Below are 23,658 nucleotides of genomic sequence, written 5' to 3'. Positions count from 1 at the left end.
CTCAAAATGCATAACTTTACATTTTGTCACATTAAATTGACATCCATTCTCCTTAGCCAAGACCTCCAATCTATCCAAATCATCCTGCAAGATTTTGACATTTTATGCATCACTATTGTCCTACCCAACTTTGCATCATCAGTGAACAAATGAAACGTTCTTCTTTTTCTTTTTTTTAGTTGAATCTTTGGTGCCGAAATTAGTTGTTTTATTTTTTTTATGGAGGAATTCATGATTTTAATCCACCCACTGAGTAAAATATGCTGTTGGCCATACTAATTAGAGAACCAGGATAAGCCACGGTTTACAGCCTCACATTGTAAAAAGCTCGCCTCAGTATATATAGATAAACTAAAATTTACCCAGGCACTCTCTTAAAAGTTTGAGCGTAAGGTTCGCAACAACCTTAAATCCTGTCCTGCTTGATTTTCTTGAATAACATGTTCTTTAAGAGATTTAGTCGATGAGCTCCCTACCGATTGCTAGAAAGTTCGGGAGAAAAAGAGTCCCGATACGGTCATTAGGGGTGAAATAGGAAAAGGTATTATTATTATTATTATTATTATTATTATTATTATTATTATTATTATTTTATTTTTATTATTATTATTTTATTTTTATTATTATTATTTAACTGGCTACTTTCTTCATTGATTTGCAATAATCGACAAATTAGAAGATTTATAAATTTTCTCTCATCTTTGTAAAGGAACATATTTATAGTTACTGACTTCTGTAAATAGCATCACACTGAATAATAATAAGTACAGTATTGTACTTTGTTTTTGTTCCCCTCGAAAATATATTGTCTTTAGTTCTGTGTTATTTTTCTTTACGCACGTGTTGACTATGCCGCTACGGACATTTTACTAGGGGACGCTTTGTCATATTTTTGAAGTCTTTAGATTAGGGGTATTGTGAGTAGCTTGGTTCGTTAGTTTTTGCGATATGTTTTTGTTTGAATATGCTTTGTTTTGTTATGATATGACTTGATTTTGATACAGGATTTTTCGCAATATTTAGGATGCGTTTTTTTAAATAAGAGAATGAAACAGCATACCAAGATTGTTTCCTTAATCTTTTCAACATGAAAAATTTTTTCCGTGAATAACATGTTCTCTAAGAGGTTAGTCAACCAATTTTAGGATTCGAAATTTATAATTTTTGTATTTAAATGTAGATTTTTTCTTCTTTTAAGAATACTTCATGACTTATATAATTATTTTGGTTTTCGTTTTAAGAAATATCGTTTAAGTTACGCAGCTTTACAGTGCATATATTCACACATACTTGTCCAAGATAGCTCCTGGGATTTCTTGGTTATTGAAGAACACACTAACATGCAGATATAAAGTTATTATTCCTCTTTATAAGGAGTTAATACGTCCACATCTGGAATACTGTGCTCAGGTCTGGTCGCCTGGATTCCTTAGAAATGAGGAAGTGGTAGAAAAGATTCACAGGTGAGTGACTTAAGTTGGTGAGTGGTGTAAGGAATGCTTCCTACATTGAGAATTTATGGGTTACTGAAGTTGGTTGATTGGGGGAGAGAGAAGAGGGGATATGATAGAAACATTTAAGTCCCTGAATCAATCTTAAAAAAAGGTTTTTATAAGATTGATTCAGGGAAAATGCTTCAGCAGTGGGATAGCAGTCGAAGAACATGAGGTAATCCTTGGAAATTAAGTAAGAGTGTGGTTAACAAGGGCATGAATATTAGAATTTTTGCTGGAGAGTGGTGAATGAATGAATGAATGCATTACCTGACTCACTTGTAAGTGCTTCGTCTGTCAATGATTTTAAAACGAGGTATGATAGATGTGTGAATGAGTCTCATTACTCATATTATAATAATAATATTATTATTTATACAGATACTCCATAGAGTCAAAAGACACATTGCAGGAGACCCACATTATCCATTAGCATAATACTCATCAACACTTAAAAGATCTTAAACTTATTCACTGTTGGGATGCTCAACCAGCTCTGACAGTACATTTCACTCATTCACCACTTTCAAAGAAAGAACCTTGTCTGCACATCCTCACTGACCACAACTTCCAAGTGTGACCCTCCCCTACCACCTATTTATTGAAAAATTGCTTTTGTCATTTTTATAGAATTCCTGTAGTAATTTATAAGTTAATATAGCATTGGTCAGACACCCACTGGGACTGTTGTGCTTAGATTTGGTCACCTTGTTTTCAATGTGATGTAGAAACATTGGGGAAAGTCCAAAGAAGTGTGACTATGACAATATCAGGACTGAAATGTTAGCTATTGGGTTGGGGAGAGATAAAGGTTGAAAACAGGTGATATGATAAAGGAGAGTAAATCAAGTGGGATTTAAATGGATGAATAACACCATTAATCTGGAGCTGCAAAAAAAAAAAAAGAAACAGTTGTGGAGGGAATTTAAGGAGAAAGGTGACCTGCAGGCATACGAACAATACCAGGCACAGGCAGAAGGATAACTAGTGTGGTTAGAAAAGCAAAAGCAGATTATGAAAGGAAGTTCGCAATGAAAATATACTCTACTTTTCAAGAATATATCATCCAGGCGGTGATATTACTGGAATGAGGGAACCAGTGGCTTATACAGGAACTAAGGCGAATGAAATGGAGGTGAATAGTATATGTGTGTGTATGTATATATCTATATATATATATATATATATATATATATATATTTTTATTTATTTATTTATTATTATTTTTTTTTTTTTTTATGTTGGGCCCATATACTGGAGATTGGCTGGTCAACCTATAGTACTTTAGTACCGTATATGGATAGTGAGATGGGAAAGGAGAAACTTGTTGACATTCGATTGTTGACATTGTATTCCTTGGGAAATACAGCAGGCGAAGACTTCCACAGTACAGCAGTAGCAGGGATGGAGGAGGAAGAAAAGAAACTTGTTCTTTGGATTTCAAGGTGTACTGTGAAGGGATATTGGGAGTTGGCTGTACGTATTCCAATGGGTTTAGTACATGGTGGGGAAATTATTGATGTTGTTTCAGATGAGTATTATCCATGAAGATATTTATAGAATATACAAATTGCAGAGACTAAACGTCTATGTGAAAGTTGGGGTAGTGAGGCGGTAAGAGATGGATCATTTATCAGTCTAATTGCTCTCCTCTGTATTGAGTCAAGCATTTTGAGGGAGCTTTTAGGAGCCCCACTCCAAATGTGAGAACAGTATTTGATAGCTGGGTGGATTTGCGATTTGTATAAGTTTAACAGCTGTTTTGAAGTGAAATAACGTCGAGCGAAAGAGAAAGCCTAGTTTTTTGGAAGCTGTGGATGCAATTGTTGTGATGTGTTTATGCCAGGAGAGGCCTGATTTCATGGTAATTCCAAGAAGAGAAATTTCATCTTGTCTGGGGATTTGAGTGTTAGGGGAAAATGGTTCTTTTTTTGTGGGAAATAAGACAGAACTGGGTTTTAATAGCGTTGAATTTGACAAGGTTATCTGAGCCCCATCAGAGGATGTTTTGGAGGTCTGCATTCTGGTTTGAAGTGAGTTGTGTAGGGTAGGGTTTTTCAAATGAAAGGGAGGAGTGCAATGTGCTATCATCTGCAAAACTGTATTGGGTTGGAGGTCAACTGAAGTAGGTCATTGATGTATAGAAGGAAGAGGGTCGGTGAGAGGACTGAACCTTGTGGGACCCCAGCGTTAGTTGGATAGTGGTAGGATAGGGAGCCATCTACCATTACACCTAGTGTGTGTCCAGACAGGAAGCTGGCAATCCATCTTCAGAAGTCCTGAGATAGTCCAAATGATGGAAGTTTGCTTAGTAAGCCTTTGTGCGAGACCCAGTCAAAGGCTTTAGAGATATCGAGTGTAATTACTTGGGATTTGACAAATTTTTCCATGGTATAAATGCTAGAGATAGGTGATATATATGAGAGCAGGTCACCTGTTGATCGGCATCTATGGAATCCATACCAGTGGTCACTTAATAGCTGGGTACCTTCAAGGTAGGTTAGGAGTTGAGAATTGATGGTTTTCTCCATCACTTTAGATAGGATTGAGGTGAGTGAGATAGGGTGGTAGTTAGATGGCAATGATTTGTCGCCCTTTTTGGGAATGTGTTGAATGTAGGCCAATTTCCAGGCTTTGGGATATATACACCAGTGGAGTAAGATAGTGTGTACATACAGCATAGGATAGGAGTCAGTTCTGCTGCACAGACCTTCAGGACAATTGGAGGAATGCCATCGAGGCCAGGAGCTTTTTTTGTGTTTAATTTTGACAACAGGTTTATGATCTCTTTCTGGCAAAAAGATATAGTCAGTTATGCATGCATTGGTGGCAAAGTGTGAAGCCAGGAGATAAGCTTTTTCTGTGGGTGATGTTGCAATTGAGCCATCTGGGTATGATAGGGGTGGGAGTAGTGTAGGGCAAAAGTTGTGACCAAAAGGGCATGGCTGCCATTAGGACAGGCTGCAAGTTTTCTGCTTTTTTTTTGCCCGTTCAAATTCTGTTTTGGAATCATTGATAAATTTTTTGCATCTGTTTTGTAAGTGGAGTAAGATAGTGAGTACATACAGCATAGGATAGGACTCTGTTCTGCTGCACAGACCTTCAGGACAATTGGAGGAATGCCATCGGGGCCAGGAGCTTTTTTATCTCTAATTTTGACAACAGGTTTATGACCTCTTTCTGGCAAAAGGATACAGGGGTATTGTATGTTGGGCATTTGGAATGACTGGGGGGGGGGATTTGCCATTGTCAGTTATGCATGCATTGGAGGCCAAATGCAAAGTGTGAAGCCAGTAGATAAGCTTTTTCTGTGGGTGATGTTGCATTTAAGCCATCTGGGTATGATAGGGGTGGAAGTAGTGTAGGGCTTGCGACCAATTGCTTTGGAAAGTGACCAAAAGGCATGGCTGCCATTAGGACAGGCTGCAAGTTTTCTGCTTTTTTTGCCCATTCAAATTCTGTTTTGGAATCATTGATAATTTTTTTTTGCATTTGTTTCGGGCTTCAGTAGGCACTGAAGGAGGATGGAGTTCTTAATTTGAGCCACAACTGATTTTTCATTTCTACAACCTTGGCACATTTTTTGGAGAACCAGGGTTTGGATAGGGGTGCATGTGTTTCGATTGGAAGACTGCAAACAATAGTCCAGCCATGGATCACTACAGGGGGGTCACTACATTCACTGTAGTGACCCCCCCTTGGTAATTCTGACCACAACCTAGTGCTCATCTCCTGCCAACAACAACAACACTTCCACAGTCACATCTGCACAAGGGTAGTTTGGCATTATAACAGTGCCAAATGGGACAGCCTCTGAGACTACTATGCTTCAGTCAGAATTACCCAGGGGGTCACTACATTCACTGTATATTTGGAAGGATCATTGGTAAGGAAGAGATGTAGGGTATTTGGGGGAGTGGTTTGGGTTATCTGATATTCTGGTTGGCTTATGAACAATTTGTGTAAGGCAGTTGGTGATGGCAAATATTTCAGCGTCTCTGCCTGCATGATCTGTTCAATTGGAAGAGGAAAGCCAGTTGGTGTTATGGACATTAAAATCACCTAGGAGGATGATTTCACTATTAGGAGAGTGGGACTGGAAAAAATCAACTTTTGGAGGAGAGGAAATTAAAGAGCTCGGGTGGTTGGTGGTATTATTAGAGCGATAAAGACAGCAGATGAATTTGACTGAGTGGGGAGTGATATTTTTAGCCAAAGAAGGTCAAAGTTGGGTGATTCTAGGTTAGGTGCTCTCTGGGAGGGTATGTCAGAGCAGATATATATGCACACACCACCCTTGGGTTGAAAGGAGTTAAATAGTGTATAGTTTGGATGGTTGAGATGGATAGTGCCAGGGGAAGTTGAAATTTGAGTTTCTGTTAAGAAGAGTAGGTGGGGTTTGGTTGACTGAGATGATAGTGAACACTTTTAAGGTTGGAGTTGAGACCATGGATGTTGGTGTAGTGGACATGCAAGGGTTTGTGGGGCATGGCTTTGACCGCAAGGGTATTGCACGTTTCCTATGCAGTGCCTGCATACTGGTCTTCTTGGTGGCTACTAGTGGCATCACTTGGTTTTTGCACTAGTTTGGTTTGTTTGTAGTCTGTTGTCCAGATGATATTCCTGGGATCAAAGTTGTATTCACCTGCTAGTTTGCTGACATCTTCTTTTAAAGATTTTACCGTTTTCCCCTGGAAAGTTCAGAATCATGGCTCTGAGCCTCTTGTTTGCGATTGAATCATGGAGTTCGTTAATGGGTACAGATGCACTTGCGATCGGTCACTGGTTGCCGAGTATCTCGAGCTTTGTTTCCTACTTCTGGATTTTGGATGAGAAAGTATCGATCGTGTTATTAAGGTGTTGTTCGAGATTATCAACTTGTTTGCCTAGGTTCAGCAGCTGTTTAACAGAAGGAAGGCGCATCGAACAGATAAAAAGGATGGTTCAGTTCGATAAAAATCTTGAGCACCGATTCATCTGTTTTCGCGCAGGAAGTATGTAGCCAGTTGCAACAGAAATCACACGATATACCTTTTTTCCTTTCGGTAACTTCGGTTTCGCAACTGCGGCACCTCGTATTGTCTTTCAGTTTGTTGGCTATCGGCTGGCACTACGCTGACGGGACTCGAATCAATCTTTCTTTGCTGCCGCCATCTTTACTTTGCATGGTAGGCTTTCACGTGGCTGTTTTTTTTTTTTTTTTTTTTAATTGTAAAAATAACCGATACGAAGGACTATGGGTACTTATGAGTTGTGTAGAAGTAATTGGCTCCTTAGTACCCTTTGTATTACATTTACTGGTTATTTTGCACAAAAAAGATACTGGCAATTACCATAAAATTCGGGAGCACAAGTTTAACGAAGCTTATTCACAGGTGCCGTCTATCGGTATTACAGAACCCTTAATATGAATACATCTGTGGGATTGGGTGGTATGCCAGCTCGAGTCATGTGAAGTGGCAAAGGATTTGTCAGTGCCCTTGACCATGTTGTTTAATCTAAGTCTCAACTCTAGGTTAGTCTGGGGGAGGGGTGGAAACAGGGGAAAGTAGTTCCATTGCATAAAGGAGGCACCAAGTCTGCTTTAGCAAATTATTGACCGATTAGCATATCAGGAGTCATTGTCAAAGTATTGGTGAAGTTAGTAAAGAGCAAAATACAAGAATGGATAGATGGAAATTGGATATTGTATGGGGAGAGATCATGGTTTTGTGAAGAGTAGATCATGCCTTGGTAACTTGCTCATGTTTTATAGTACAGCAATGACTGAATTGGATAAAGGTAATGGGTTTACAGTGATACTGCTATACTTTGCAAATGCCTTTGACAGAATACCATGTGGAATCCTAATCAGTAAACTACAGCATATGGGGATGGATATAGGGTTGATGAGGTAGATAGGAGGGTAGTTGATAGAGAGATATCAGAGAGTAGTTTATTCAGTAGAAGAGTTCAAAAGAAGGTCTTTGATTAGTGGTGTGCTACAGGGTTTTGTTCTTGCACCACTGCTATTTAATTTGTTCATTAATGATATAGAAAAGGATCTGAGAGGAACTGTTCAGTTATTTGCTGATGATACTTTATATCATCAGCAAATAACTGAACTGGGATAAGGAGAATGGATGTCAGTTTAATGTGGCAAAGTGTAAAGTTATTCATTTTGGGGTGAAAAGATTATCAGCAGTTAACCACACTGGTGGAACCATACTCCAGGATATTGACGAAGCCAGAGGGAATTAAAGTTTAGGGGACACATAGCAAAAGTGGCTAAAGCAGCTCATTATATAACTTGGTTGCTGAAGAATACTTTGACGAGCAGAGACAAACGGGTTATCGTTCCTCTTTATCCAGCCTTGATAAGACCCATCTTGACTACTCTGCACAGATCTGGGCAACAGGGTTTCATGGTGATGAGGAAAGAGGATCCAGAGGCAAGTGACCAAGATGGTAGGTTGTCGAATGAACCTGACGAGAAGAGGTTCAAGATTTGTGGGTTATGGAAACTGGTCGATAGGTGGAAAAGGGGTGATATGATTGAGAAATTCAAATTATTGAGGGGTTTTATTAAGATTAATTCAGGGGAAATTTTTCAGAACTGGTGTGGTAGCATCTATGGAAACTGAGCAAGAGTGTAGTTAGCAAGGGTGTTATAAGTAGGTTTTTTTACTTGAAGAGTGGTGAATGAGTGGAATAAGCTGCCAGATTGTTGTGGGCGTCATGGTTGTGAATGAGTTCAAAGCAAAGTATGATAGATACTGTGCAAATGCTGAAAAGTTCTTTACATGATGTTTAGGGCCTCGAGTAGAAGGCGAGGGGGGAAGAACCAGAAGCCAATCCCAGAAGTTGTGTAAGAGTGGTGAAGAGGGGTGTGTGGAGTATATTTTTTTACATCGAAAAATGTCAGTGAATGGAATGCATTAGTGGAATATGTTGTTAATGCAGGAAATGTTAAGAGTTTAAGATTCAGTATATGTTATCAGTTGAATAAACCTCCCACAATGAGTCTGCCATCTCTATTGAGGGTATAATAATGATAATAGTAATAATATCCCCTCTCCTCTTCCTGTTAAGCTAAACTTTGAAACCCGCACACATCCTCAATCTATCCTCATAGGGAACATTCCACAGACCTGTTGCAAACTTAGTCACTTGTCTCTGAATTCTCTTCACCAATCCTGGTTCCCTAGAAACAGTGTGTGTGTGTGTGTGTGTGTGTGTGTGTGTGTGTGTGTGTGTGTGTGTGTGTGTGTGTGTGTGTGTACAGTAGTCAACATGTGGCCGAATCATAACCTTATAAAGAGGGATTGTAACCTCCCTCTAAGCTATCTTGCTAACTCTTTGCACTTTGGGATGAAAAAATTACATCATATCATGATTCTCTGAATTTCAAATCTCTATCCACTATCATTGCCCGATCCCTAGCTTCATGAATTTTCTGTAATCTAATCTAGTACCATCAATGTGATACAAAGCATGTAATTTTTTCATCCCAAAGTGCATTACCTTACATTTTACAACATTAAATTGACAGCCATTATCCTTTACTCGCTGTCATTTTATTTAAGTCATCCTGTTAGATACCTACATCAGCTTTATCAACTGTTGTCCTCCGTAGTTTTGTATCATTGGCAAACACCTGAATATACCCTTCAAATTTTTCCCTATATCATTAATGTACAATCTAAAGAGCAGTGGCTCTAGTACAGAGCTCGGAGATGCTGCACTAGTCACTCTCATTCATTTTGCATGTACAGTTGTGAATGATTGGAGTGTGGTGTCTGCAGAATTTGAATGTGTATATGACCAAGGGACCCTCAAAGTCTTTGACTCCATGGGTCTTAGGATAACAATAATAATAATCAATCAGTAACTGCAAAGTCATCATCTCGATGATATACTCTTGCGGATCACTGACTAACTGAACTATTTCTTCTGCTTTTGTCACTTTCCAACCATTAGCACTGAGTAAAGTTATCTTTCAAAACCTGATTTAGCTTTCCTTATCATACTTGTTACCCTTCTTGCTTGTGTTTTTTATTGTTCATAAGTGTTGGATTCTGATTATATAGAGATTGAAGTAATTATTATTTGTTTCAGAATCCAACATGATCTTCCATCACATAGGCAAAACTTGTAAATATTATTTAATGTAAATCACTTATTTTACAATTAAATATTCATATAACTACCTTAATTTTGTCTAATATTAAATTAATTAATCAAAGATATATGTATTAATAATGAATATACTGTATTAAATATTATTAAGTTATTTTATTTATTACTATGTTAATATTATAGAATTTGTACTTGATAATTTTAACTGCGTATTAATTGAAATGTAAATATTCTCTATTTGTTTCTGTTATAGAAGTTTAGAGTTATGCAATAGCTCAATTTTATTATATTTTATTTGTTGTCATGGAGACGCATGAAGAAGCGAGCGCGAGTGGAACAGAGCGTGAGCTAGGACAAGGATAATAAAAAAATATATATAGAGGTAACAAGAGAGAGTTGGAACGGAAATTTTGAAGTGAAAGGAAGCAAGGGTATAAACCAGAGAGGTGGAAGTAAATAAAAAGTTCTCAAGGGCAGAAGTTAAAGGGGATAATAATTATAAGCGAAAAAAGACGAAGTGAATTTTAGAGTTAGCTGAAAGTAAAGTCAGCAGTGATAATTAAAGGAATTTAATGCCGCAATCAGATAATATGAAGAAACTGGATGTTCAGTGAAAAATTCTGATTAAACCCAGTTAATCTAGAATTGCGACTTAATTCTAAATCGCCCTAAGCAGAACTGCACAGTGTTTAATTATTTAATGAGTGGTAACAAGGATAATCAAAGTACCTTACAGTTGATATCCATAGTCGTGAAGCGTGATTAATAGTGTTTTAGTTATAACTGCGGAGATGTCTTATAAATGTGTTCTTAAGTGCAACAAATATATTTTGAAAGTTATTCGTAACGTAATTGATGTACTAGGAAATGTCTCTGGTAAGCACTGACATATTGATCATTTTCAATGTATGAAGAATTGAATGTTAGTTACGCTATGTTTAACCTAACTTTAACTGTGGAAATTCTTTGCGAATGAGAATTTGAAAATAAGAATTGTTGAGAGACATTTACAGCAATTAGTGCCTGGGGTGTTCTTTAAGCGTATAGCATAGCTGAGAACTGTGTGGAAACCATTCAGATGGGAAGTTCTATTGTATTTAATTAAGTGTAGGAATTTTGTGACTCAGAAACTGAGAAAGTGTATGTAATGTTTGGAAGATTGAACTAATGTGATTGACTTGACCTAATATTTAACTTGATCCTGTTGTTTGAAATTAGAAGTGAAATGTATGTATATATTATATAACTTATATTAAATGTTTTATTTTGTTAATCTAATTATTGTGTTTGCCTAAATTCCTTTTTATTGCACCGTTCGTAAAAATTCGGATCTTGCGGGATTCCCAAGTGGAAAACAAATACTTCGGCCAGAATGAATGAGGAGACTGCTAACTAACTATCTGTGAATTGATCCTGCTATTTTATATAGACTAATCTAAGGATAGAGTGGTGCAGTATAATAGAAATTTCTCTACCTTGGATTGGTGACCAATTCACAATTAGTTGTTTCTTGTTTTATGAAAGTGACTTATAACAAGATGGCGGATTCGAACATGAAGAAAAGAACGTCACGATATAAGCACCTTTTTGTTAATATTACTTTCACAATGCTTTTTTGCAGCTCCTGCTTTATATTGCTACTCATCCACTTAATCCTTACTTGGTTTATCCTCCTGACCCTTTGTAGTTCCATATAAATTTTCTTGATTGGTGGCTATTTTCTCTCACTCATTCCTGCCCTCACACTCATTTGTCTCAGGGATGGCTAGACACATACTTGATTGCTTTCCCCTAATAACTCTAGCTTCCCTGGTTTTGCACTTCCAAACTCTCCCCGAACAACTTTCTCTCCAAGTATCTAACTCCAAAACTATTGAAGTACATATACATGTCCTTTTGTTCATCAGATTCACTCTACGCATCTATACATTCACTCCTACACAATCTTTTCATTGGCAGTCATGGCCCTTCATCCCAGTTTTGTCTTATCATACTGAGGCAGAAGACTCATAATTTTTGTTCTTATTCTTCATTTTTGCTTCTTCCAACAACTCTTTCACATTCACTTCTTTCTGCAAACTTACAGCTTCACTAACATCCTCTGTCATCACACTTGGGAACATGCTTTAATCACTTTCTCAAAAAGTATTCTTATCATCAAATTAGTTGCTGTCTTCTGGATAAAAATGAGCAATCGTCGAGAGAATTTTGGTGCTTCACCCTAAATAAGTGATCAGTATTCCATAGTTGGGTGTTTTGGGATTTGTATAGAGTTAGTGAAAGTGTGAAAACTGTCTTGTATGGAAAAGTACAGTTTTTTTGGTGGCTGCAGAAGCTGTGTATGAAATGTGTTTGTGGCAGGTGTTATGTCTTCGGGTCCTCTTTTCTTATGTTATTTCTTTTACCTTCTATCTTATCGTTCCTTAAATTCTATGCTTTATTTATCTCTCATACGTATCGGAGATTTCGTTGCCGACAAATTTATTTTAAGAACAACTGCGCCAGCCGGCAACTAATTTCTGATATTTAAATAGTTAACATTGATTAACATAGGGATCACGTGATGTGCAGTCGTGGTTCCCTCCTCTCTTTCTTACATGAATTGTTTCCTCTCCCTTATTCACACAGGTCCGAAAGTTTTTATAAGTGGTAACTCAGTCTCAGAACAACAGAACTCATGAACTTTGATATAAAAGGATACATTTATTAAAACACTAGTATGGATACACTTTTGTATAATCATTCAAGATACACTTTAAGTAAAATCATCAATGCTAAGTTACCTTCTTTGAACTAAATTGAGAGTCTGAACTCCCCCCCCCCCTTTAGATTAAGTTATCCAAAATTTTAATCTATGCTTAAGTAATTCAATGATATGTCTCAGTCTTATGATTAAGCTCAGACTCGACTTATTCGTACAGGGTTACTTAATGCTCATTTTCTAAGCACAATTAGATATAAACTTTATACTTGGCATATCAAACTCTTCCTAACTTATATTCTAACATGGATAACAATTTCAATTCTGCAAAGTCTCTATGAGCCACATTTTAACTGAAGATCAAGCTAGTATCTAACACTACAGCAAATAGCTTCTTCCTGACAAACAGTTCAAAAGTTAGGTTCCCCCCCCTCGGCACAAGATTGGAATGGCACCGGCTTACTTGTTTGGACTAATTGTCTATGTCAAGATAATGTGTGGAGCTCCTCAAAGCCTTGGCTCCTTTTCTTTATTCTTGGTTTACAATTCTAGAATATATATGAAAGGGTTGTACATTACCATTTTGTCCTTTTTTTATGGGGTTTCCTTGACTTTCACTTCCGATATGGCAGGACTTCCGTATTCCCTAGCCACGTGTTTCTGTGGCCTCTGCGACTGACTTATGCTTTCTTCGAAGGTTGCCCTTCGCTGGCTTTACATTGCCGTGGTTCACCAATGGCTCCTTACTGAAATTCTGACTTCATTCCTTAGGTAGCTTTATTCGACTCTGTTACAACAGCAACCGGGAGATTGTTGCTGGGCACTGGCGACAAGCTTCCTCAGCTATCCAGGCTTGGACGGGAACACAGGGAACAGAAAACAAGAGAGCGTTTGAGTCTCGCGCTGCGCCTTATATCACCCTTGGGAGCGCCCTCTCTCGTTGACTACGTCATATATTTAGCTACGGCCAATTGGTCACCTTCACTCTGATCTGTTTTAACATGGTTCTAAAACATAGATCTCTTAAGCACATTTAAAAACAACAATTTTGGTCCTGAAACACAGTTTTCCTTTGCTTATTTTACAAGGACAATATTAATTCTAAACACAGATTTCCTTAGCTTATTTAATGTTAATAATCTCAGTCGAGTTGATATACCTTTGAGTGAATATATATACAGTACTCCCTTAGCCCTGTTCTTGGAAGTATAAGCATATCCTTATCCTTAGGTTTTCATTGTTTCTGTGTTGGGTCGGAAACAAATTGGCTTACGGATAGTGAGTCAGCCCTTTTTCTGACACAACACAGGTAAAGGTTGGAGGTTTATGAATTGGCAGGTGTTAAAAGTTCTGATAAACACCTAGAACAAAAATGATATTAAAGCAACTAATATAACCACAAGAAAGAACATACCTTAAAACCCTTTAATCCCCATGTTTCATCAAATTGATAATAATTTGTTCTATAAATGAAGTAGATATTAAATCCAACATCATTTCAAAGCCGAATACAGAAACTCTAATAAAAGTTTCATGTGAAAATTGATCAGAGAGCTTTTGGGAATACACTCACCGCCATACTACTGAGTTGCCCTAGCTGAACCTTATAGGAGACACGCATGCTCAAAGTTCCCGTTTAGTATATTCACCTCCTATTGGTCCATTTTGATTCACTGATCTGACAGTGTTTCAAAATCATTGGTTTTTGTCAGAGATCAGGCAGAAACCTAAGAACAAAAACTCTCAGTACTAAGGAACTCGGGTGTCAGAGTGGTGTATTTTTCGTAAGTGAACTCTCTGTCAGTGCATAAAGTATTTAGTAAAATAAAGAGACAAAAGGCTTCACTTTGGTGATGCAAAATTATATAAATTAAGTGGATATTAAATCGAACGTCATTTCAAAGCCAAATACGCCCAGAAATTGACCAATTTTCACATGAAACTTTTATAGTTTATGTTACCTAGCTGAACCTTATAGTTCCTATAAGGTTCAGCTAGGGCAACTAGTAGTATGGCAGCGAGTGTGTATTCCTGAAAGCTCTCTGGTCGATTTTCACACAAAACCTTTATAGTTTCTGTATTCGGCTTTGAAATGATGTTGGATTTAATATCCAGTTAATTTACATAATTTTGCATTGCTGAAGTGAAGCCTTTTGGCTCTTTATTTTACTAATTTGTTCTTTTTTATTTTAGGATATATAAGAAGAGTTGCTTTAATATCATTTTTGTTCTGAGTATTATCAGAACTTTTCAGCCCCCCTCGTAGGTCACTCTCAAGAGGGAAATCTAATTGTGTTTGGATACCTGGGTATTAAAAATTATGGGGAGAGATGTGGGCTCTTTCTTGTGGGATATCAGACAGGACTCATGTTTACTAGCATTGAAGTCTATAAGGTTGTCCTTGCCCCATTGAAGTAGGACATTGGTCACTGTGGATCTTTAGGATTCTAACAATTGAGTGCTACAAGGTTTGTTAAATGAAACCAGGAATGGAGTGTGCCATCATCAGCAAAGCCATGGATAGGATTTCAAGTCTTTGAGAGTAGGTTAGGTTAAATAAAATAAAACATAAAAAAGCAGTGATTCACTATACACCAGTGGTCTGAAACCTGTGTTGTATGGCCAGGGTATGCCTGTACAAGCCATTATATATTATTGTGAGAAACTGATGAGGCTGTGAATCTTGGAATTATGGATTGGAATTTGAAGTTCAGAGGTTACAGCTTGGATAATTGTTGATGTCGAAATGGACATTGACATGTAAGGATAAGGAAGTTGTTTTGCCTCTTTACATGGTCTTGATGCAACTGCACCTGGAATACTGTGCACAGATTTGGTCTCTTAGGTTCACAGGGGATAAAGAAGAGTGAGAAGGATTATTATTATTACTATTATTACGGGCAACTCCAGGGAGTCATTGGACTCATCGAGGGAGGCCCCAAATCATATTCATCACAACTATTTGACATTCATACATTATCTATCATACCTCGCCTTAAACTCATTCACTGTCACAGCATCCACCACAGACTCAGGGAGCGCATTCCACTCATTCACTACTCTAAAAGTAAAGAACCCAGCTCTAACACCTTTACTAACCACACTTTTGCCCAGTTTCCATGGATGTCCCCTAGTCCTCCCACAACCATCTCTGTTCTCAAAAATATCTTCTGAATTAATTTTATAGAAACCCTTCAGTAATTTGAATGTCTCAATCATATCTCCCCTCCTCCGCCTATCAACCAATTTTTGCAACCCACAAATCCTCAACCTGTTCTCATACGGTTCATTCCACAGACCTGCTATCATCTTGGTCACTCGCCTCTGGATCCTCTCCACCTCCTCCCCATCAAGAAGAAACCTAGGTGACCAAATCTGAGCACAGTAGTCTAGATGGGGTCTTATCAAGGCTCGATACAGAGGAACAATAACCTGCTTGTCTCTGCTTGTCATCGTATTCTTCAGCAACCAAGTGATTTGATGAGCTGTTTTGGTCACTTTTGCAATGTGTCCCCTAAATTTCAATTCCTTATCTACCAACACTCCTAAATCTCGTGCCTCATCAATTTCCTGGAGCACGGTTCCACCAATGCAGTAAACTGCCGCCAATCTTTTCACCCCAAAATGCATAACCTTACATTTTGCCACATTAAACTGACATCCATTCTCCTTAGCCCAGACCTCCAATCTATCCAAATCATCCTGCAAAATTTTGATGTCATCTGCATTCACTATTTCCCTACCCAACTTCGCATCATCCGCAAACAAATGAACTGTTCCTCTCAGATCATTTCCTATATCATTTATGAACAAATTAAACAGCAGTGGTCCAAGAACAGATCCTTGTGGCACACCACTAGTCACAGGCCGTCTTGTGGACTCTACTCCCGAGTAAACCACTCTCTGATATCTCTCCGTCAACCACCCTCCTATCCATCTCACCAACCCTATGTCCATTCCCATATGCTGCAATTTACTGATTAGAATTCCATGTGGAATCCTGTCAAAGGCCTTGGCAAGGTCCAGTAGAATCACCGTAAACCCATTACCCTTATCCAGTTCAGCCGTCACTGTGTTATAATACGTGAGCAAGTTACTGAGGCATGACCTACCCTTCACAAAACCATGCTGTCCCCGATACAGTATCCCATTTTCTTCTATCCAATCTTGTATTTTCCTCTTGACTATTTTCTCTAAAACCTTGACAACGATTCCTGATATGCTAATCGGTCGGTAATTTACTACAGCAGTCTTGGAACCACCTTTATGCAGTGGAACTATTTTCCCCTCTTTCCACCCGCTCGGGACTAACCCAGACCCGAGACTCAAATTAAACAAAATGGTCAAGGGTACTGACAATTCTTTAGCTGCTTCTCGTACAACACGAGCTGGTATACCATCCAATCCCACAGATGTATTGACATTGAGGTTATGCAATAGACTACTCACCTCCACTTCATTAACCACAATTCCCGTATAATCTACTGGTTTATTCGTTTCTGCAATGTCACCACCTGGATGATATACTTTTGCAAAGTGCTCACTCAGTAACTCAACTATCTCAACTGATTCAGTTACCTCTCTACCATCGGCATTCTTTAAAATCAATCTGCCATGTACATTTTTCCTTTTACTTGCTACATATCTAAAAAACTGTTTAGGATTCTCTTTAGCCTGCATGGCCAATGTTCTTTCGTAATCCTTTTTTGCTTTTCTTACCACACTCGTCACCCTTCTGGCCTGTGCTTTATACCGTTCATGTGCCTGCCGGTCACCCTTCTCCTTAAATTCCCTCCATAGTTGTTTCTTTTTTTGCAACTCAAGCTTCATGGTGTTATTCATCCATTTAACCCCTACTTGATTTATTATTCGGACTCTAGGTATACAGTCAGCCATTGCTTCATGCAAGCACTTCTTAACTACCTCCCATGCACTATCAACTTCTAGTCCTTGCAGTTGTACATGCCATGGCACTGAACCAATCAAACTCCTAAGCTTGTCATACTTTCCAGCCCGATAATTCCACATGTACCCTGTCTTAATTGAAAATTCTACACCTTTAGCCACCTCCCAAGTTAAGACCCTATGATCACTCTCACCGATTGGTGGCAATGTGGTCATATTTGTTACAGCCAAATCCTCAGATGTAATTACTAGGTCAAGCACTCTCTGACCCCTAGTATTTTCCATTACATGCTGTCGCAGATAGTTATCCCTTAATAACCGCATAAAATCCAGTTCCTTCCTCCCTCCCGTGTGTCCTCTCCTCACTCCAATCAATGCTACCATAGTTGAAATCTCCCATAATAATCACCCTCCTTCCACCCATTTCTTCTATTTGCTTGTGCATACTGTCACCACCATCTTTTCCATCACCTGGTCTATAGCAGCACCCAATTGTATATTTAGTTCTGCTAGCCACAATCTCACACCAAATGGCCTCAAATGTGCTCTTTTCTCTATCCTGCAATTCAACTTCTATTCTCCTTGGCTGGAGCTCATCAGCTATCATCAACAATACTCCTCCCCCCCATTTTATTCTCTCTGTCATTCCTGAACACACTATACCCATCACATTCAATCCCACTAGTTATATCATCTACAGTCAGCCATGTTTCACTAATACCTATAACCTGTGGTCTGGAAGTGCCAACCATAGCCAAAAACTCTTCCTTCTTGTTCCTAATACTCCTAGTATTAGTGTACATGAATTTAAGACCCCCATTTGCCCCAACCCTACCTTGATGCCTTATATTAACTATCCCACTCAGATTTGTTGTCCTTATTTGCTCTGGCATATTATATTCATTCTTACATTCAACTGCCTCCATAAGGACTGTATCTCTACTCTCCCCCCCCCCCCTAACAAATCTAGTTTCCCTGAATTTGCACATCCACTACATTCAGCAACACTTTCTCAAGTCTTCTTACACCGTAACCATTCAAATGCAAGCCATCCATCTTATATAGATCCTTTCGCCCATCAAACTCACTCCACACATCCACAAATTCCACACCACTCGTCATACATAACCCACGCATAAAGTCATTTGCAATTATAGCCCTCCTTTTAAACATTTCACTGTCATACCGTGGCAAAAGACTAATCATTCTAACTCTCTCACTCTTTTCTTTTGCTACCTCAAACAATTCATTCAGGTCTTCTATCATTTCCATTTTATCTCCTTTCAAATCATTCGTACCTGCCACAACAATCATTTCTTTCACCCTTTCCTTTTGCTCTCTAATAGACGCAGTTACGTCCTTTATGGTCACACCAGGTTGGTACGATTTTGTCAAATCTTCTACTAACACACCTCGTACTAACAAGTCTCCATACAGCACTCTATCCTTCATTTTGTTCATGTTCACATTCATACGTCTATTTTTCCTGTCATACCTTTTATTATTGGTTGTTTCATTCAGTCTACTTTTGTTCATGCACTCTAGCTGCTGTTTTGCTCTTTCTATCGCACTATTCAACAACGCGATCTCACTCAATGCAATACACTCAATTATATCTGGATTATGAGGATGGATTGATGGCATGTGGACTGCTGAAACTGGTAAGCAGAAGGTTGATATGGAAGGATGAACATTTATAAATAATGGCTATAACAAAAATACTATTATTAAACTTCATAAAACATCATCAAAAAAGAATCTAGATTACAGTAAAACCATAGCCATCCCATACATTAAAGGGTTATCAGAAAAAATCAACAGAATCCTACATCAATATAATCTCAGTGCTACCTTTAAACCACCTACAAAACTTAAAAACATATTCTTCAACTCCTCCAAGAATCCTCTCCTCCCATTAGCACATCCTGGAGTCTGTTGCATCCAACTGGACGTACAATCCCTATACGTAAGAAAGAACACACAAGATACATTAAATATAACAATTTTGGTGAAGCAGGCCTCTCAGATCACACTCTCAACACCTTGCACCAAATTGACCTGAAAAAGTACCCACTCTTTAAACTATGCAAGCCTGGTATGAAAGAAAATTTCAGGAAGGCTGTGAAATTCTGATAAACCACCCAAATATCATTAATGGTGGCATGAAAAATTCCAAGAATCTGGATGGCACATATTCAGCCTACTTAATATTTAATATCCAGCATACTTCGGGACTCTAGGCAACCTTCACTAGTATTGAAAACCATTCCATACTAACTGGTTGGAATTTATATATATAATCATGTTGTAAATATATATATATAGACTTGTTGCTTCTCAGACCAATGTAATGTTACAACCAATGGATAATAATAGGACAAGCATTGATGTAGTAAGGTTTTTTTTTTCTCCACCAGAGTTCATGCCAATGATTGTTGTAACGGTTGGTCAGTAACTTTAGCAAACCATGTAGATTGTAGTGTAGCTTGTTTCTCTGTATATAGTATATATGCTCCAGAAGATGACCTTAATATAAAGGTCGAAACGAGTGTGGATTTTGGTTTATATTGAACTAAAGTTTTACTCAAATACTGTAGTTGTCTCCATAATTTTCCAAAATGTAAAATGGATAACATGATAATATAGAGGTCTATTAGCTTCTCAATAAATGTTATAGGATATTGTTTAAGGAAATTTTTAGTTATATGGAAGGTGGGATGAGAATATGTGGGCATCCATGGAAATTAAGATTTCCTTTTCAAATTTTTTAACAATTGTGTTCAGAAGGAAAATATTAATCTTTGGAGTTATCCTCACTTCTTGCCAGAGTATTAAATATATTCTGTGATTTCTAGTTTAAATGTCATCGTCATCATCATCAAATTCCTTACATGTACTCTCAGGATATGATAGTACTACATGAAAAATTTACATCATTACTAACTTCCTATCTACAATTTTCCTCCAAATCAGTCTGTTACTTGTCAAGACTCCAACATTATCAGATCTTATATTATGATAGTTTAAATGTTAGTTTTATATTTCCTTCCATTTCTTAATTATTTCATCTATATAGATATTAAATAAGTGGTGAGTGGGCATGCTTGGCTTTTTGGTTTCCATTCTATAACTTAATGATAAAAAATTGTAATAGAATGACACTTAAGGAAAAATTATTTAATACTTGCAGAATTTTCATGTAGATTTCCTAGCCATTGTATACAGATGAAAGGAGATGAACAAAATTAGAGCATGTTTAAAATGCAAGTGCATGTGACAATATATGCTGTTAACTGTAGAGGGATAAATTATTATTAACACCAGACTTCCATGGAATTAAAAAAAAAATAATAATTATCAGATTAAAAAAAGTAAATAAATACTAACTTATGAAACAATTTTAGATGGTCATTTTTGTGTAGGTTTGGTCTGTGAATGTGAGCTTCACAACTTTCTTTATATAATCTTTCAAGCAAAAAATAACTTCACTGTATGAGTTTAGTTTTATTTTAGTAAATTCTATGCATATTGGATAAGGTGGGACTGCCCAAATCCAAAATATTGGACACACAAAGTAGATTATGATCCTGATGTTGTTCAAGACAATTCTGAGCTGAATGACTTAATAATAAAGTCTTCATGAAAGTTTATATAAAGAAAGTTATGAAGCCCACTTTCAATGATCAAACCTCAACAAAAATGACGATCTTAAACCTTCCAAAATTTGGGAAGTTATGCTAAAGTAACACTTCTCATCTCTGTGGTTCGTGAATTAGTATTTATTTAAATTTATTTCTTTGAATTCTGATTATTGCAGATGGAGTTGTCCTGCAGTTAATAGTGTATATTGTCACATGTGTGCATTTTAAGTGTTCTATTCTTTATCACTTTTCATCTGTATACAGTGACTGAGAAGCCTAGCTGTGAAAATTCTGCAAGTATTGGGTAATTTTTTTCCTTGCATGTCTTTTCATTACTATTTCATCATTGTTGTTTGCTCACATCTCAATATGTAGTTCCATTCATTTTGTAACTTCTTCATTAATCTTATAACTCTTTGATTATTTTGATCCATATTAGTTATTGCTGAGAGCATCTGATTTGAATGTTTTACATCTTGAATAGGATCCATGCTTTGTACATTGAGTTTGTCAGGCTTTCTATTAGATAAATAGAATGCTGTGTAGAATAATATAATTTATCTAATGCAGATTTCCATACAAATTTGTTGTGATAATTATGAAATTTGATTAAAGAATTTTGATGACTTGTATTAGATTTACTGGATATACTGAATTTGAAAATATGTCTGTTAATTTAAAGAACTAAATGTTTCCAGTTTTGATATGCTTCTATAATGGTTAAAATTTTTTGTCAGAATTATTACTGAAATGTTTTATATTGACATATAAGGAAGTCATTTTGCCTCTTTTCAATTAATGTAAACCATATTCTAAAAGTATAGTTAGATAGTACAGGCTTGCCTCATGTCAGACCATCTGGTATAAGTCTAATATCTAAGTGCTAAGTTAGATATTAATATCTAACTGTAAGCTATATACAGGTATCCCTTGCTTAACGTGTATTTGATTATCACGGCGAAATTAATTGCGGCAATCCCTTAATATGTGCAGCAAGAGTTTTGATTAACATGCCTTTAAATATACCACTCAAAACATGCTCGCACCACGAGGGCTGCTAGCCTTGTGGTCATCCAAATTCTCTTAATGATCTGTGTGAGAATGTAAAAGTTTTATTTTTCCCACCAAATACATCATCATTGTTACAACCTATGGATATGGGAGTCATTGCAACTTTCAATGCCTATTTTCTTAAAAAGACGTTCTCAAAGGCAGTAGAAACAACAACGGAAGAAAATGCGATTATGCTCCACGAATTTTGGAAAAAATTTAGCATTAAACATGCAATTGAGAACATTCGTGACTCATGGGAGCAAGTGCCTTCTAGTTGCATGAAAGCTGTTTGGAAAAATCTTCTGCCAGAAGATGTGCTAATGACTTAGGTTGTTTTCAAAATCCTGTGAACAACGTGGTCAAAGAAATCGTTGCAATTGGTGAAGACCTCGGTTTTGATGGTGTTGATACAGAAGATATTAAAGAATTATTGGATTCAAATTCAAAAGATTTTGGTGGCAACGAGCTTCTTGAAATTGAACAATGCACATATGAAGACAACAAACAAATGGAATGTGAAGATGAGGTTCCAAAGGAAATAACAGTCAAAGAACTGGATGGAATATTTTGCAGTTTAGAATCACTTAAGCAGCAAGTGATGGATATGGATCTAGATGTTAATCGAAGAATGCTTGTTTGCCTAGGTCTGGAAAGTCATTTTGCTTGTTATCATAAAATTTATGCCGAGAAGAAAAAAACTAAAACTGTTCAAACGACTCTTGATAACTTCTTTTGATAAAAAAAAATTGCAGTAAATGATGTAGGTACAAATATTTATTAAACATTTACTTTGCATTCATTTTTTATCTTTCCTAAAAGAGTACCATATAAAACAAACTATTAATATAGTAATCGATCAGGGACGAATTGTACTTTTTACCATTGATTATTAGATTTGATTAACGCGCTTTTGATATATGCGGTAACATCGAGGGATTAATTAACCGTGTTAATCGAGGGATACCTGTATTGCTTAATACTAGCCTTGCAGACCAAGTGGATAGATGCTCACTCCAGTTGGCAGGCCACGGTTTGAATCCTATTGTAATTATAAGCCAAGAGATGGTGAAGGTATGAGACTGCATCCTTGAGCAACATAATGCTCTTATATCCTGGTCAAGACCAGGGAGGAAGTGGAATTTATTCAACTACTAAGAGATAAATTACCAAGACAGCATGTGATGGCTACAGCTCTGTTTTCAAGTGCCGAATCTGAAGAAAGCAGAAGATCTGTCCATAGCCAATGGAGATACATGACCTTCATTTGGAGAGTGATCATGCAGTCTTGATTGGAAGGTTGGAAAATGGAATTTCAGTTAAAAAGGAGTATGTGGAACTATAGGATAGGTGATTATGACAAGCTTAGGAGGCAGTGCATGGCATAAGAATCTGCAAGTGAAGGATGTTAGCAGTTCATGGAGGATGGTTGTATAATGGAAGCGGTATCAGACACGGTCATTTCACATGAAGTGCTAACATCCTTCAATCATGAATGAGTTAGATGAATAGTATCATTGCTGAAAAAAAAGTTGATATATATATATATATATATATATATATAAGGAAATTCTTAGTTGTTTTGATTGCAATTCCAAGCAACTTCAGTCACATCAAAAATTCTTTAATGCAATGTTGCTTTTTTTTTTATCACTGATTTAATTCTTTTAACTATAGCTACAAAAAACCAATCACCATTTGTATGGATTTGATGACTACTGTCTAGATCAGTGTTTTTTCAAACTGTAGG

The 23,658-nt window shown here is 37.1% G+C and overlaps 1 protein-coding gene across 1 annotated transcript in view; it reads left to right on the top strand.

Moving 5' to 3' along the window:
- Positions 1-870: 870 nt before the first annotated feature.
- Positions 871-23,658, top strand: part of LOC150094034 (piwi-like protein 1) — a 43,037-nt gene continuing 20,249 nt past the window's right edge. The window contains exon 1 of the mRNA XM_090412712.1: positions 871-1,126. The gene's annotated coding sequence lies outside the window, so the exon portion shown is untranslated. The remainder of the gene's footprint in view (positions 1,127-23,658) is intronic.

Source organism: Typopeltis vanoorti, chromosome 23 (genome assembly GCF_054136105.1).
Source record: "Typopeltis vanoorti isolate ZY-2024b chromosome 23, IOZ_Tvanoo_1.0, whole genome shotgun sequence".
Classification (NCBI taxonomy): Eukaryota; Metazoa; Arthropoda; class Arachnida; order Uropygi; family Thelyphonidae; genus Typopeltis; species Typopeltis vanoorti.
Note: the sequence above shows the minus strand (reverse complement) of the source record. Positions and strands in the feature narration are given on the sequence as shown.